The 18769-nt window shown below is 41.6% G+C and overlaps 1 non-coding gene across 1 annotated transcript; it reads right to left on the minus strand.

Annotated features, from left to right (window-relative positions):
• Positions 1-16846: 16846 nt before the first annotated feature.
• Positions 16847-16965, minus strand: LOC141317928 (5S ribosomal RNA). The gene has a single exon (XR_012352276.1). It is a non-coding gene; the product is annotated as a 5S ribosomal RNA (ribosomal RNA).
• Between the last annotated feature and the right edge of the window lie 1804 nt (positions 16966-18769).

Consider the following 18769-nt stretch of genomic DNA (forward strand, 5'->3'; position numbering starts at 1 on the left):
TTCATAATAGAGAGAAGCCCAACAGATCCCCTTAGTGTAGAAAGAGTTTCAAACTAAATGTATAGAATGGAACATTCTAATTCAAATTTTAAAGCATTATGTTTTGTCCATAGTACACTTTAAGCATAGTCAACACAATATAGCTAGTTGACACTGTAATGCATAAAAGAACAAGGAATAATTAGGAATATGGACAATGCGTTTGCTCTGTCTACAATGTAAGAACTTCACATTTGTATATCATGAATTGAAAAGAGATCTCACAGGAAGTGCAGTTTTTTTTGGTTGAAACACAATAAAGGACATTGTCAGCATTTTTAACATCACTGTTTCGGGTTACAACTACAACCCTTGTTCCCTGAGAAAGGGAAGGAGTCACAAGGACATACAGAGACAGGCTCCTCCCTCCATCGTCTCCACCTTGGACTCTGTTGGTCATCCTCCTCCCTGATATCCATTCTTCTCCTTCTGTTGTTCCATCAGAGCAAGGATGCGCCTTCCAGAAGGGGGATGATATGCCAGGAATATGGACCTGTTTCTGTGTGCCCTTTTTTGGTCCTGTTCCTTTTCTTTATTCCAGTTAGTCATTCTGTGCACCTGTGTTCCCCAGTTACCCCTTATATTAAAATCAAAGTCTGTGCATTCTGTCTCTGTTGGGTCTCTATCGTCCAATAATGTGTGTCTTCCCTGTTCAAGTATTGGAGCAATTTTATATTTTATTAAGCACTGTCACCCCGTCTATAACATCTCCGCAATTTACCCTGACTCCGATGCTGGATGGCGTTTGTCCCGATGGAGCCGGAGTGTGTGCTGTCCCTGGCTGTCGGTGGGGATCGCCTGGGGGGGTACGGAGGGGTGACGGGACTGGTCCTTCCATGGAGACGCGGCACTGGGTAATGAATCGACAGGTGAACTTGGGCAGTGGCTGAAGTTACCAATTTTGGACAAAGTGGAAAATGCAGAGCTGTGCTGTCTAGCAGGAGTGAAGGTGGTGGCAGTACAGGTCCTTTTCCAAAAATTTGCATATTGTGATAAAGTTCATTATTTTCTGTAATGTACTGATAAACATTAGACTTCAATATATTTTAGATTCATTAAACACAATTGAAGTAGTTCAAGCCTTTTATTGTTTTAATATTGATGATTTTGGCAAATAGCTCATGAAAACCCAAAATTCCTATCTCAAAAAATTTGCATATCATGAAAAGGTTCTCTAAACGAGCTATTAGCCTAATCATCTGAATCAACTAATTAACTCCTGCAAAAAAACACCTGCAAAACCGCAATCATGGGTTAGACTGCCGACCTGACTGCTGTCCAGAAGGCCATCATTGACAACCTCAAGCAAGAGGGTAAGACACAGAAAGAAATTTCTGAACGAATAGGCTGTTCCCAGAGTGCTGTATCAAGGCACCTCAGTGGGAAGGAAAAAGTGTGTCAGAAAATGCTGCACGACGAGAAGAGATGACCGGACCCTGAGGAAGATTGTGGAGAAGGACCGATTCCAGACCTTGGGGGACCTGCGGAAGCAGTGGACTGAGTCTGGAGTAGAAACATCCAGAGCCACCGTGTACATGCGCTAGGTCAAACCACTTTTGAACCAGAAACAGCGGCAGAAGCGCCTGACCTGGGCTACAGAGAAGCAGCACTGGACTGTTGCTCAGTGGTCCAAAGTACTTTTTTCGGATGAAGCAAATTTTGCATGTCATTCGGAAAGAATCTGGAGGAAGACTGGGGAGAGGAAAATGCCAAAATGCCTGAAGTCCAGTGTCAAGTACCCACAGTCAGTGATGGTCTGGGGTGCCATGTCAGCTGCTGGTGTTGGTCCACTGTGTTTTATCAAAGACAGGGTCAATGCAGCTAGCTATCAGGAGATTTTTCCATCTGCTGAAAAGCTTTATGGAGATGAAGATTTTATTTTTCAGCACGACCTGGCACCTGCTCACAGTGCCAAAATTAAAAAAAAAAATTTTTACGGGGGAGCCGTAACGGGGCAGCCGTGGCCTAATGGTTAGAGATTCGGACTTGTAACCCAAAGGTTGCAGGTTCGAGTCTCAGGTCCGGCAGGGATTGTAGGTGGGGGGAGTGAATGTACAGCACTCTCTCCACCCTCAATACCACGACTGAGGTGAGTCCCTTGAGCAAGGCACCGATCCCCCAACTGCTCCCCGGGCGCCGCAGCAATGGCTGCCCACTGCTCCGGGTGTGTGTGTGTTCACTACTGTGTGTGTGTGCGCACTTGGATGGGTTAAATGCAGAGCACAAATTCCTTGTATGGGTCACCATACTTGGCCTCACTCACCCCCTTTCCTTTCCTTTCCTTTCAAAACCACTGGTAAATGGTTTACTGACCATGGTATTACTGTGCTCAATTGGCCTGCCAACTCTCCTGACCTGAACCCCATAGAGAATCTGTGGGATATTGTGAAGAGAAAGTTGAGAGACGCAAGACCCAACACTCTGGATGAGCTTAAGGCCGCTATCGAAGCATCCTGGGCCTCCATAACACCTCAGCAGTGCCACAGGCTGATTGCCTCCATGCCACGCCGCATTGAAGCAGTCATTTCTGCACAAGGATTCCCGACCAAGTATTGAGTGCATAACTGAACATAATTATTTGAAGGTTGACTTTTTTTGTATTAAAAACATTTTTCTTTTATTGGTCGGATGAAATATGCTAATTTTTTTAGATTTTTGGGTTTTCATGATCATCATGATCATCAAATCATCAATATTAAAACAATAAAAGGCTTGAACTACTTCAGTTGTGTGTAATGAATCTAAAATATATGAAAGTCTAATGTTTATCAGTACATTACAGAAAATAATGAACTTTATCACAATATGCTAATTTTTTGAAAAGGACCTGTAGTGTTTGATCAGTCTGAGATCACTTACATGGACACTGAGGTGAGTTCTATGCCTCACATTAATCCTTATATGCCAGTTACAGACTGTCATTACCGTAATGGCCCGTCTGCAATAACGGACGAATGCCAACAGAGTTTTACGAGGGCCAAAAGGCATGCAATAAATCATGCAATATTGAAACAGAGGAAGTCAAGACTCTTTCAAACTGTGAATCATGCTTAAGTTATCTGGAACTCTGGGAATAAACCTAAAGGAATACTGGGAGGACATATAAATATAAGAGGTATAAGACCAAAAATAGATCAGATACAGAGTTTACTTATTGATTCCAATTTGGATTTTTTTTTTTGTGTGTGTATATCTGAGACTTGGTTGAATCATAATGTTCTTACTGACCTGCTTAGCTTCCGAGATCAGACGAGATCGGGCGCTCTCAGCGCGGTATGGCCATAAGCGAGGGCTGCTCCAAAAAGTGGGCTATTTAAAGATCAGCCTCCGTAAAAGCCAGCATATTATATAAATAGTGAAGAAAAGGCAAAAGCTTACAGCACCTGGTATTCCCAGGCGCACTCTCCTCTAAGTCCCTATACTGAGCAATTATTGACCAATCATTGAGCGCCGTTGAGCAAGTTGAGCATCTCAATCAACCAATCACTGAGCTCTGTTGAGCCGGCTGCTTCCTCAACCCACCAATCAGATGGCCGGACCGGATCAAGTGCATCATGTGAGTGACAAGCGTAAACAACCGTACTATCATCAATGGACTGAGATCGGTAACAGTGAGATCGGTAACGGCAAACAAGAGGTAAGTCCAGTATATTCTCCAGCTCCAGAAATGCTTTCTAACAGTTTTTTTTCCTGCATGGATTTACGTGCAGTAATTACAAAGCTATTAACTTTAAAGTTTTAAAAGCATTAATAGCGAAAATATAATCGCCCATCTAACTACTAACATGAATCGTAAACTGCAGTAATTCTTGATAGTCTTTGTAATGTTTTACTAAAAAGTAAATACTTTGGAAATACCCAAACACAATCAGGGCTGGACATTAGGACTAACCTACTATCCAAATACAGGTAGATTTTACCTGTGGCTAGTAACACTAACGTTACTGTCACTTGCCAGTTTGTCCTGTTGGAATTGACTACTTACTGTACATTTAAATCGTTTAGGGCTGTTTTGTCCGGCTATCTCCACTAATCTAAACTATTTTGTCTATTTTTGTAGTAACTGATAAGTCATTAACAGTCAATAACATGTTAAAACACTGAAAACACAAGGCAAGCAAAAATATAGTCTAAAATGATAAAACCATTACCTTTTGAACTTTTAGCTAATCACATGAAATATCACATTAAAAGGTAAATCAGATAACATCCATAAAGATTACTCAGTACTTGTGTAGTATTTTTTTTATTACTATTATTTTACAAAATACCTTTTTACTTCTAATTTAAGTAATAGTAATAGCAGTACTGTTACTTGTGTACATGTTTTGCATCTCCTGGTCTTCCAGTGTTTAGTCCCCTGTACAGTTTGAAAAGAAGAAACTAATCTGAATCTGTTTCTGTTTTATTACAACAGATAAAAAAAGCATGGATTTGGAGGGACACAAGTGCAGTGTATGTGGCAGTAGTTTCTCTGTGAAGTCCAACCTGACTCGGCACATGCAGCTTCATGGTCCAAAGGGATATGTGTGTGAAGTGTGTGGGAAAAGCTTCTCACTGAAACAGCAGCTGAGCAGCCACCAAAAACAGCACCTGTACCCATGCATCCGTCTGTACAGGCAGGGAGAGGCAGTGTACGGATGCAGCTAAGAGTGTGGCAGTGGCCCCCAGCAAAGCAGTAGACCCCAGCTGTCTGGATTCTGAAAAGGCGGAGGCTGCTGCAAAGAAAGCTGGAGGGGAAATGTGGAAAGGCCAGCTAGTTGTCACATTCGGCAAATATGCAGGACAGTCTTTCAGGTGGCTGCTCGAAAATGATGTGGGCTGGGTCATACGGCTGCTGTCTGAATATTGCCAGAAGGGTGAGAAGAACGATCTCCTAAAGTGGCAAAAGGAGCGATTGCTGCAGTATGCCAGAGAGTTCCCGCCTGTCACCTTTCATCTTGACAAACACTTGGAGGTAACTTTGACCCGTTAACTGAGATTAAATTATGTTTACTGTTTTGTTTATTAAAAAAAAATGTAGTGCATGTGTAAATAAGTTAGGCACATATTAATGCACCTTCAATAGTAAAATCATCAATGTTTACTCTGCACAAAAGCTTGTGCTTTAGACATAGGAAGTGGTAACAGTGTAAGTACTTGTGTTTATGTGGTACAATACAACTCTGTATGTGTTTTTCTATAATTTCTTTATTTTCTGCATGAACAGGAGTCAAGGAAAGACAAAGGAAAGAAGGCTGAATCTACCCTTTCTAAGTTCCAGCAGGATCCTGACTATGCCAGTGATGCTGAATTGTTGGCAGCTGCTGGTAATTAACATTTAACACGGCATAACTCTATTTTGAAATTCATATAACATTTTCTTACTGATGTATTTCAAACATCTGACTAAATACACTGCCGAAATATCACACATTTTATGGCACTGATAATGACGACAGTAGGTTTTGGATTTCACTTTAATTTTCAGCAGGGTGAGGTATATTATCAAGCTAGCTGCCCCTTTTTCAGTGTAACAGATTTAATGCCTAAATGCTTTTTTTGGCATTTAGATAACACATACAAAAATCTATTTAATTTGTATATGTGATATGTTAGATTTTTTTATTATATTACAATATTTGTTTACACTATTGCCTATATTTTTTGTAGCAGCTCTATACTAAAATGTTTGTATTAAATATAATTTGTGTTCTCTAAAATAAGATCTGATAACATGGAAAATAGAAACAAACTTTGTTTATTGTGATAATGCTTGTGTTTGTCATTATATTCACATCTTAAGCAATGTGCTCAATACATTTTGTCTGATTTTTTCTACAGAGACTGTCCTTGAAGAGTCTGAGGTAGCAGTCTCCACACAGCTGACCACCTGGGGAGAGCTCACACCGGCTGTGAGTCAGGACTCTTCCCACAGCCTCAGCACATCTCAGGGAAGACCTTCTTCCCCTGTTGACACCTCTGCCTCAGAAACTGGTAACATCTTGCTGGAGGGCTGGCAGAAATACTGGGAGCATCCACCTCCATCTACACAAGCCAATGGTATAGCTCCTCCTAACATCAAGTGGCTGAAATGTGATGAGATGCCTGGTCTGTTTGAGAGGCCTTCCAGGTACAAGAATGCCAAAGGAGATATTGTGGAGAGAAGGCTTTTAAAGGAGAAGATGCAGTTCCACCCACCCCCAATTCCTACTTCTGTCAAGGGAGGACTGCCCAACATGATGGCATTTTTCACAACCCCTGCCTTCTTCTGGCGCCCAGTTGGTGTGATGCAAGCCAAGATCCGCTGCCCTAGCTCCAACTGCCCTGCACCACCAGGTGAATACCTTGAAAAGAAAGGTTTTGGTAGTTATGCCAGGCAAGTGTGTGGGATGAAGTACAATTACACCCTGTTGACAGAGAAGCTGAAGTGTTCACATTGTGAAAAGATGAGGCGGGCAGTGAGTAAGACACATAGTGACGCAGACAGTGAAGATGAGGACAGTCATCATGTTCAGCAGTACATTTGGCTGGCACACAGTCCCAAGATTCTGATGAACTTGGCCCCAGCCATCAGAAGCATGTTTCCTGCCATACTGTGTGGGAAGCGTGCTATTGACAAAGGCGTGGTTACTCTTCTGAATGACAGGGTCAACAGTGTGTCCATGAACAAAGTCCAGAGAGTGCTGCAGCAGGGACATGATGAGTGGTATGTGGAGCGCCGTGACCTGTACCAGACTCTCCTGTATGAAGCCCACACAGCTGGATCTGCATCGTCTCAGAAGAGCATCGTGTCCTTTGTCAAAGCTGCTGGTACTTACACCCCTCCTCTGCCCCGGACTCCCCTTCCTTGTGCCCGTGTGCTGAGGCGTGCACACATGATCATGGAGATGGAGAGGATGCCTGTGTACAGAGCCTCAATCCTCAGTGTGACTGGAGAAATCCTCTGCATTGATGGTACAAGATAGGTATGTGTATTGTATCAATTCATGAAGTTATGCAGACTTAATATTTATTTAGTCACTTTAAAGTGACTTGAGCCAGCTTATTGTTTTGAATAAGGGACTTTGGCCTCACTGTTCAGTGTTCAAATGTGATGGATACAAAATGTACATGCATTGTAGTTCATATAAATTATATTGGACAGACAGGTTATTGTTAGATCTTATCAAATGAATGTTCTGCTTTGTGTTTTCCAGGTCCTTAAGAAGATATATGGTGATGGTCAGGGCACCATGCAGTATGTCACCAGTGTGCTGAACGAGTGGGGCCAGTTCTTGACCACAGTGGTGGTGGCAGCTGAGTCTGAGGGGTGTTACAGACGTATGGCCAAAGGTCTGATGGGCCGCTTTGAACGAGCTAGGGCTCCTGCACCAACTGTCATATATGCAGATAACAACTGTTGTCGGTAGGTAATAACACATCCATATACCCTGATAAAATTTGTCATTCATTTAATGTTAAAAAAAACAAAGAACACATGCTGAATTTATATTGTTTCAGTGACAGTGGTTCGTCCTTCCTGGAGAACCTGTTCGGGGACTGGGTGCAGAAGGGCACTGTGGTCAGACTGGACATTCGACACTGGCTGCACCGCTGGGATGCTGTTGTCATCAAACAGAGCCATGCCAAGTATGGGGTGTTCATGAGTGCCCTTGCAGGTGCAGTGCTGGCCTACTACAAGGACGATATGATGCTCCTAATCCAGGCAGTCAGGAAGGGCAACCAGGAGTTGTACGCCAGTCTTTCAGACGAGGACATGATAACCTTCCTCAAACCTCACCAGATCAGGTCCTATGTCAGACGGATCACACGTGGGGTTGAGGTTAAGTGTACTATTAATCCATGTATAATCTTTATGTATAAGAAGCTCAAAACATACTTCACTAAAATTAACTAAGTTGTCACACTACTATATTTCATTTTGGAAATACTTCCAATTATTGAAATAGTTTCACATTTTAAGCGATATAACTATATAAAATAAATGTGAATGATTGTTACAGGAGACAGCTTCAGCAATTGAGTCCATCATTACGGAGTTCAAGGGACCTGCAGGCCTTGACATTGATGGAATCCACCTGTTCAAATCAGCACAAGCAGTGGATTCTCACTGGGCAACTGCAAGCAAGCATCTTAGTTGTATGCAGGTGGGTAAACATTTTTGAACTAATCATTGTAAAATCATACAAACTCAAACTCACAGACACCATAATAAATAAGCAACGCATGTTTTATAGGACCCCCCTGGCATACAGCTGTATGTTTCAGTGAAGGTGGTGGTGCTGAATGGTGTCCGCCTGAACAAGTACAGGTGTCGGCGAGGCAGTAACTCCTTGGAGGGCTTGCACTCACACCTGTACAATGCCATTCCCTCACAGAGATGTGGAGTTATGCCATTCCAAGTAAGTATAAACAGCTTTAATATTTAAAAAAAATATTGATTACACAACATTGTTCATAAGCATATTTTACCTGTATCCTCCCTGCTTTTGTGCTACCCTCTCTTCCTGTGTGTATGTGAGCTCTATGCTGTTCACATAGCATCAACCGGGTGTATGAGATGCGCACACACACAAAATAGCCTATTGCGGACAAAAGACAAATTGTATGTCATGCTGCTGGGCGATGCCCACTTTGTAATCAAAATTAGTTTCTGATGTACAATAATGCATGAATGGTCATGTCTTTCAGGTGTATCTGATTGCATTTGCTGTGCAGTGGAACAGCCGCATGGAATCACTCCGGGTTGCTGGTGGTCATGGCAGGCAGACGTGGTGTATGGACCCGCGGCAGATTCAGCGCCTGAATCAGCAGGCTGTTGTGCTCTTCGGTAAAGAGCATGTCCTCGAGCCCAACTTTGCCTCTCCAATGCCCTACCCTGCTGTATACAAGGACCCAGACGAGGAGGAGCTCCTTGGAGTAGAGTATGCCATGTGCCAGTCAACCAGCTTCACTGCAAGGGATTACTATGCCCAGCAAGGTACACAATCCTGCATTATAACAATATACATACATACTGAGCAGTCAAATACCTATAAATATCATGCATATTCTATCCATGACAAGTATGTATGATATAGTTCATTTTTATTTTACATAATATGAAACAAATGAACTGCAGCATCGCCATGTTGTATTAATTAGTCTACTGTTAGTTGTTGTAACTGCCTAGACACACTGGTGATTAGTACATTACATATTTGCAGTTGAGGAAGAGCAGTCCCGTGAAGAAGAGGAGACGGCTGAACAAGGCGAGGACAAGCTGTCAGATGAGGGCGTAGACATGGGTGCAGAGTCAGAGGAGGATCCTATGGACACTGTCAGTGACAAACATGTCATCCTCACTCAATCAGAACAGGTGGAGGAGGAGGACAGTCCTGCTCTGCAGGATGTGCTGATGACCCAGAGCCATCTGCATCTTCCTGGGCTGGAGGAAGTGGAAGCCTTGGCCCTTCTCATTTTAGAACTGGCAGACAACAGTGACCGTCACCTAGTGCCAGCTGACCTAAGGCTGAAGATTGGCAATGCAGTTGGTGCTCTGCATGAGCATGACAGGTCTGCAGCCAACTTTGTAAAAAGGTATGAGTCAAGGTGGGGTTACACCCTGTTTGGCAGATGCTTGGGAGCTGACACACCTGAGACCAGAGCAGCACAGAAGACAAAGTTTTCCTGGATGAAGTACCCTCAGTCAGCCCAGGTGACTGAGGATAGTCGTCTGTTGTACCTCATTATTAAGATGCTGAAAAACCGGCCACCAGCCAGTCGTCTCACCTCCCCCACTAAAATCACCAATGCAATCAAGGGCCAGTATAAAAGGATTGTAGACCGAGTCAGAGACGATCCCATCCTCAAAGGTCTCTCCATTCCTCTGCCCAATCTGAATGCCAAGTCCATCTCTACGTTCATGGCACGGGAAGAGAAGAAGGCTAACTACAGGGCAACAGTAATGCCAAAGGTGAAACCCCACCAAAGAGTGCTGTCAGAAGAACCAATGCCAGCAGCTCCGACTCTGCCAGAATCCCTTCCAGCTCCAGATCGACCTCAGGTTCAGTACCAGAGCCTACGTCATACAGCTGGGAAAAGGCATGGTCAGAAGCGGAAGTAAGTTGTTCAGTTCTTCATGTCACAAGTATGTGACTTTACTACTTTATTCAAATATGTGAACATATCTGAATTTATCAGCTGAATGGTTTAAACTTAAACACAACAAACCACGTGAATTGATAGTCATACACATTATTTCTCAGGAATTATACTCATCATCATATGTATGATTTATTTTTGCAGGGTTGATGTGGAAATGCTTGGGAACCGGCCCATTCAACCTAAACCCCCTGTGGCCACGTACATCCCACCCAGAGCGTCAGCAGCACCTGTCCTGGTAGTAGTTCCTGCACAGCCACAGGGACCATCTATGATGCTCTGTGGGGCATCCAGCAGTCAAGGGTTCATACCTTTCACACCACCTCCTGCGCTGACATCCAGACCAATCAAGCCTCATAAATCCATGAAGCCTTGTGGGGCCTGCCAAGTACCCCAGTGTGGTGGGCAGCGCAAGAGGTACACGCCCTCCAAAGACAAGGCTGCTGAAAGTAGCAAAAAAATATTTACCTATTGCCCAGTAACTAGGAAGTCCACCACTTCAGGTTTTGAAGGTGTTGTGTTCAACAGTTTTGAACACTTCAAAAGTGTAGTAGATGAGGAACTAAAAAAGAAAAAAAATAACAACTAGAGAGCCAACTCCATCTGCAACTCCATCCCCCAAATCACATTCCCCAAGTCATATTTGCTACAATATCTGCCTCTTATACCAATTCATTATACACCATCTATAAAACACATACCTATTTTCTCATAGAAAAAAAGATGTGTTTTTAGTGAATGTAAATATCTGCTTAACATTACATACTATTGCACTGCATTACCTCATCCCCTTGTATATAGTACGTATATTGTATATTGCTTAATGTGTACATGTATAAATCTTGTAATAAGAATCCTGTAAATAATAACTTATTAGTTCCTATTTTGCTATATTTTCTGCTAAATTACATAATAATTAATGTTAATTCTATTCTGTTTACATTGTTACTTGTGTTATTGTTATTGTTGTTGTGTTGTTTATTTATTTCTGATATGTAGATATATATTGTTGAACAAATAAAATAAAAGAATGTTTCCAAATATATGATTCCTTTCACTGCTGTTTCCCCATTTGTCCACTTTATAGAGGTAAAGACTGTCACATGAAACTGTATTGAGTATAAGAGAGGCTGAATTACTTACCAGTAAGGTAAAGATAAAGTATTTTTCTAAAATTCCATTAAGGCCCTTTTATGTGTACATTTTACATGCTCCCTACAGTGCGAATGGGGCCAATAGAGTGAATAATATCTCAGATATGAGCAAATTACACTTTGTTCAAGTACCCTAATATAGTTTCTTAGATTTTTTTTCAGTGATCTTGCAAACATTGTAACTAAAAGTCTCAAGTTTATTTGTAAAGTGCATTCATTCATACTTCAAACAGATATGAGCAAACACATTTGTTACATTACATGTTTTTTATTGTTTTAATTAAAGCATTATGTTTGTTACATTATGTGACAGACATCTTATTATTAAGCAATAAGGTTCGAGAGGCCGTGCTGTATCATGAATAAATTAGGCATATAAAACGGTTACCACACAATAAAAATATTAATATCAAAAATATATATTAATTTATATATATATTAGGTTGTACGTTTTCATAAAGTAAAATCATTAACTGCCTTCCGCTGTAAAAAGTAGTCCCTAACTCCTAAAGCTTTGTTTACGTTGCTAAGGAGGTTCAATGATACACAAAACCGTTGAGTGAAGCGGTCAAAGCCGTGCTGTATCATGAATACGACACAGCTGCTGACCAATCAGAATTGAGGAATGGAACTAACCGTTTTATAAGTAAGAGATAATGTACAGGCAGCCGGTAGTTATCGCAGAAATAAGCCCCGACAGTGTGATCAGGACCCGATGCGAAGCGGAGTATTATTAATAATACTTAATAAAACATTCAAGTCAGAGATTCTAGTCTTCATGGTCTTATTCACAAAAACATAAAAAAGAACAGTAAACCATTTCAGAGGTAAATAAGACTTAGTATTGATATCCCTCCCCTCTCCTGTCTATTTCCATATGGCCCCTCCCCTCTCCTGCTAATCTGTTTACTTTTTTTTTTCACAGTGATCAGGACCCAGGATAGGGACTTGGAGGGGTCATGAGCCATTCCCAGGCGGTCTCCCATCCAAGTACTAACCAGGCCCGACGCTGCTTAGCTTCCGAGATCAGACGGGATCGGGCGCTCTCTTTTTTTTTTTTAATATTGAAAAACTTTAAAACAATACAGGTCACTGTAAAATCATTGGATGTGCTTCAGCAATTACAGAAACTCTCTGTATTAGAATTAAATACACAATAAATACATTCAATAAAAGTAATACATTTCTTCAGGGTTCTAAAAAAGACATCTCCAGTCCCATGTCCTTCAAGAGCTTGTATGTGATTCTTGGCGGCTTCCCTTCCCATAAAAAATCTAAAAAACATTTTTTCAGCCTTTTTTCTACCCACAACGGCATAGATGACACATATAAAATATACCATAGTTTAGAAATCATTAAAACATTAAGGACTAAAATCTTCCCTTTCAAATTTAATGTTCTCATTTCCCAAAAAGTCAGTCTTCTTTCAATCCCTCCTAATGCTTCCTCCCACATAGTTTCTGCTGCTTTCTTTTCATCCCTCCCCATTAAAACCCCCAAAATCTTTATTTCTTTAGTTTCCTTAAAAGTAAAATGCTCTGTTAAAACCACTGCCCCCCCCCAAATCTTAAATACACCGTTTTGTCCTCATTCACTTTAGCCCCTGATCCTCTACAGTACTTTTGTACAAATTCCATTGCTTTTTTTACACTATCCAAATCTTTCAACAATAACGTTGTGTCATCTGTATTTTGATAAATTTTACTTTCTCCTCCCTCGATGCCTATTCCTTTAATTCCCTCTTCATGTTTAATAGTAAGTCCCAACGGTTCCGCAACTAAAGAATATAAAAGCGCTGACAGTGGGCATCCTTGCCTTATTGATCTGGTAATTTTAAAACACTGTGTTAAAAACCCATTACATTTAATTTTTGTGCTTGTATTTTTGTATAAGATCCTAATCCATTGAATAAAATTTTCTCCAAAACCAAAACTTTTTAAAACATCAAATAAAAAATCATGCTCCACCCTGTCAAAAGCTTTCTCGAAATCTAGACTAATAACAAAACCATCTTTGTTCTTTTCCTGCATGTATCTTATATCTTTTATGCTAATAGTTGTATCTGCTATGTCTCTTCCCTTCACTCCGTACACTTGGTTTGTTTTAATTATAATTGGCATGACTTCCTTCAATCTATTGGCTAAAATTTTAGATAAAATCTTTAAGTCAGTGTTCAGCATTGTAATCGGTCTGTAGTTCTTTAAATCTGTCTTCTCTCCTTTCTTTTTGTATATCAGCTTCATTAAACCCATTCCCATTCTTTGATTTAATTCTCCTTTCTTAAAAATCTCTACATATACTTCTTTTAAGATGCTAGTTAAAAAATCTTTAAAAGCCATATAAAATTCACTCCCCAACCCATCTATACCTGGACTTTTCTTTTTGTTTAATTCACTTATTGCTCTTTTTATCTCTTCTTCTCTTATCTCTTCATCACACTCTTTTTTGTCTACTTCTCTCACTGTTTCTTTAATTTGCTTCAGTAGCTCCAGTTTCTCTTCTTCCCTCACCCCCTCTGCACTAAACAAGTTCTCATAGTATGCTTTAATTTCTTTTAATATTTCCTCATTAGTTTGCACAACTATACCATTTCTCCCTCTTATTTCTTTAATCATTTCAGCTTTCCCTCTTCTTTTTTCTAGGTCAAAGAAAAATTTTGTACATTTTTCACCTTCCACAGTATATTTAGCTTTACTTCTTAATCTCGCACCTTCATATTTTTCCTCTTCCAAATCTTTCAAACTTCCCTCCAAGTCTTTTATTTTTTGTATATCTTTTCCATTTTCATTTAATTCCTTTTCCAATTTTTCTCGTATTTCTCTCTCCTTATTTTTCTTACTTCTCTGTATTAACTTGCAGTACTTTATTGTAAATTTTTTAACTAGATATTTAACATTTTCCCACCATATTCTTTTATCTTCAGTGTACATTTCATTCTTCTTTTCCTTTACAATAATTTCTTTAATACTTAACACATAATACTCATTCTTCAAAATCTCTGTATTTAAAACCCATACCCCTGGCCCTCTTTTCACAGAACTCCAGTCTACTTGCATAAAAATCGGTTTATGATCACTTAAGCTTGATTCTTTATATTTAATACTACCGATAAAGCCATCAATATTCCTTGTACATAAAATAAAATCAATTCTTGTTTTACACATAAAATTCCCCACTAATTGCCTCCTTGAATATTCTTTCTTTTTTTTCATTTCTTTCTCTCCATACATCAATTGTATTATTTTCCTCCATTAATATTTTCAGTTCTTTTCTTCCTTTATCATTTTTAAAAACCATTCCCTCACCCATTTCTAATTTACTAAAAACAGTATTAAAATCACCCAACATAATAACTTCTTTATGTTTCTTTAAAAAATCTCTTAACACATTAAAATACTTTTTCTTTTCATTCTCTACTGTTGGTGCATGCACATTAACCACAATTACTTGTTTTCCCTCATACTCCATTTCAAATGCTATACATTTCCCATCTTTATCCTGATATATTGTTTTACATGATACACCACTGTTTTCATTTATTAAAACCGCAACTCCTCTTCCCAGCCTCCCATCACCATTGTTATATAAAATCTGTACGCTCCATTGTTTCCTTATTTCTGTCATGTACCCTTCCCTCCAGTTAGTTTCTTGTAATAAGATCACATCTTCTCCTTTACACATTTCTTTCACTTTTCCAAATTTTCTTACGTCTAAAAGCCCTCTAGCATTAAAAGTAACAATTCTTAAAAGCATAAAACATATAAAAGCATGCATTAAACCCATAATCTCAGTCCATCTCCTCCAAACTCTTTAGCACTTCATACATATTTGTACACTCAATACCTTCATCTTTAAGCACTTTTTTTCTTGCAGTCTCTAAATTGGGCATTACCTTTACAGATCTTCTTCTTTTCGATGATTTCCCCTGTATCTGTTCATTTTCTTTTCTTTGTTTGCTTTCCTTTGTACCAGATTGTTCATTATCACACCCTCCTGTTGTGCATCAGTCAGTTCTTTATTCCTTTGGTCGTTCATCTCCACAGTTTCCAAAACACCTTGCACGCTGTCAATCAAATCCGTCTGTGACCAAATTGCCCAGTCCCGTTGAGTTTGCATGTCCTGTTCTTCCTGTTGTTCTGTATCATTAACAGATTCTAGTCCTTTGCCTAGTACACTTGTTTCATCCTCTCGCTGCTCGTTGTCTCGATCATGCATCTGCCTGCCCACCTGCTGCTCTCCCTCCTCCTCCTCCTCCTTATCCTCCATCCAACATTCACATTTGTTTAAAACCACATTACAATCCGGGCACTTCACTGCGTTGCAGTCTCTCGCGAAGTGCCCCCTCTCCTCGCACTTAAAACATTTAAAGTCCGGACAGTCTTTTACCACATGGTCCGGGCTCATGCACAGCCGACAGGTTTTAACCTGGTGGCTGACTGTGCATCACCCGAAAATATTGCGGTCCTTCTGCCGTCTCTATTTTCGTACTGTACGGGAGGGAGGCTACTTCTTTCAGGAATCGCGTTTTCACAAACCTCGTCCCATCCTCAATAGTAGTGCCCGGATAAAAGCGGCGCTTTATTTTGGAAATCGGGGAAACTCCCCATCCCTCTATTTTCATTAAAATCTCTTCATCAGCAAAGTAAGCAGGCAGATGCATAAAGGATACAACGTAATCACGATTCTGCAGTCTTTTAACTTGGCAATTCTCTCCTTTTATCATCAATCCGTCTGTGAAAAGTTCTGTATCATCCTTGCGTTCCAATGTAATCTCATACTCTCTTGCATGTTTTGGTCTGACTGCCAGAATCCTCCCATCACCAATCCGCTCCGTCAATGCTTTGATTATATCTGCCGCCCTCGCATCATTCACATTAGCCACATCTACAGTCACTGTCGCTTCTTTTAAATACACCCTCTTCACACTCTCATTCCTTTGTTCTTTATCTTTGTCATTACCTTTCGTTTGTCCATTATCCACTCCATAGTCAATCCTGCGCTGTGCTTCCATTGCCTTATCCATCATTTCCTGTTTTTTTCCAGCTTGTAGTCGTTTATTCAGTCCGATTTCGTTTGCCTTGTGTGTTCCTCCTGCCAGTCCAGTGTCGTTTGCCGTGCGTGTTCCTCCTCCAAGTCCAGTGTCGTTTGCCGTGCGTGTGCCTCCTGCTAGTCCAAAGTCATAATCCATTAATCCGTCCGTTCAGAAAACAAAAACAAAAAAAAAGCACGAAAAAAAAGAGGGGTTAACCACCCTCCAGCCAGCAAAAATGCTGCTGTTAGGTGGTTTATAACTAAAACAAACAAAAAACTAACTCAAAGTAAACAACTCACAAAAACCAAACACAAAAAATAAACACAAAATGGAGGTGAGCCTTCCTCTCCAAACTACTGCCAACCACTTCCTGTTACTCTCTAGCGCCTCAGGTGGCGGTATGGCCGTAAGCGAGGGCTGCTCCAAAAAGTGGGCTATTTAAAGATCAGCCTCCGTAAAAGCCAGCATATTATATAAATAGTGAAGAAAAGGCAAAAGCTTACAGCACCTGGTATTCCCAGGCGGTCTCCCATCCAAGTACTAACCAGGCCCGACGCGGCTTAGCTTCCGAGATCAGACGAGATCGGGCGCTCTCAGTGCGGTATGGCCGTAAGCGAGGGTTGCTCCAAAAAGTGGGCTATTTAAAGATCAGCCTCCGTAAAAGCCAGTATATTATATAAATAGTGAAGAAAAGGCAAAAGCTTACAGCACCTGGTATTCCATCGCCTTAACCACTCGGCCACGACTACGGCGACCCTGACGTCCTCTGTCCCGTTGTCGACCTCAAAGCTGGCTGAAAAAACAATGAACTGGTTACCGCTTTACTGAAATCGCCTAGCGTAAAACTCCTAAAGGGGAAAACAGCCCACCACAAGCAACGAAAAATTCATGAAGCAAACACTGTATGTGAACTCTTTCACATCTTTAAGCGTACGCCGACACACGGCAGTGCTGGACCGGCACGACTGCAAGCTGAGGCCGCCGACAAGATGGCCCTTTGCCCGAACAGGGACTTGAACCCTGGACCCTCAGATTAAAAGTGTGATGCTCTACCGACTGAGCTATCCGGGCGTTTGTATTTGGTGTGCCTCTTACGTTTTATATAAGAACACTTTCTCCACAAGCCGCCTGGCAGAAGCTCACTTGCCACAGGAGCTACGGGACAAAGGCTGCATGCAATTACGTCAGAGAGAGCGAAGGCCAAAGGCCTTGGAAGGCCCAACCACCGTCGCAAAAAGCTAAAGGCAAAAGGGGGAATGCCCGACCACATTCGGCATGGCTCGAACCTGCGTGGGGAGACCCCAATGGATTTCAAGTCCATCGCTTTAACCTCTCGGCCAAGACTTCACCTGCCTGTGGACCACCTGCTCTCTTGGCTGGAGGCGGGCAGCACAGGATGCCGCCGAGCTTCAGGCGCTTAATTCAACTGAAGGGTGAGTTGGCAAAAAGGAGCTGGACGTCCCCGTCGCTTAACAGCAAAGGGCTGCCATGACCCGGATTCGAGCATTCTTTTCTGATTGCTTAAAACTGGCACCGAGCGCCTGCGTTGGTGGTATAGTGGTGAGCATAGCTGCTTTCCAAGCAGTTGACCTGGGTTCGATTCCCGGCCAATGCATTGTTTTCGGCTGCGGTTGACCTCGAAGCAGAACTCCTTCTGTGACCTCTGTCTGCACCAAAAGCTTTTGGATGAGTCGTTCAACAGCAGCAGAGAGGTAGGTAGGAATCTAACCCTGGTCTTCCACGTGACAGGCGGAGATACTGTTCACTAACTATACTAACGAAGAGTTGCGCTTGCTGTTCTTCGCTCCCAGCACACGCGACTGCACCCAACTTGCCAAAACGAGCCCCTACTCCATGAAATACCAGATTGACCCGCCACGAGCTAAAGTCTCTCAATATCTTGAATGCTACACATTACAGTGGGTCATTATTTGGACCGCTTTATTTCATTTAATATTTTTTTTGGCCTCTAATACGGGGGCATGAAAAAAGAGATGACATTACCTTGATCGGGTTTGTGAATACTGGGTGAGGGAAGGGACTTTCGTAACTTTTACTTCTCCCATTTGGAGTGAGGGGGGTGACGAAAATCATGTTGGCAGGTGTCGGCACCCTAGATTACCCTTGGTGAGCGTAGTGGTTTACCACAGTGAGCGCACAGGTCCAAGGGCATAGAGACACATCTCGAGTTTCTCGTCATCAGCGCATAAACAGCCCACCACAAGCAACGAAACATTCATGAAGGGGCAGCATAGCAAACACTCTATGTGAACTCTGTCACATCTTTAAGCGTACGCCGCCACAAGGCAGAGCTGGACTGGCACGACTGCAAGCTGAGGGCGACAACAAGAAGATGGCCCTTCACCGGATCAAGGACTTGAACCCTGGACCCTCAGATTAAAAAAAAGTCTAATGCTCT

The sequence above is a fragment of the Garra rufa genome, chromosome 1 (genome assembly GCF_049309525.1).
Source record: "Garra rufa chromosome 1, GarRuf1.0, whole genome shotgun sequence".
NCBI lineage: Eukaryota > Metazoa > Chordata > Actinopteri > Cypriniformes > Cyprinidae > Garra > Garra rufa.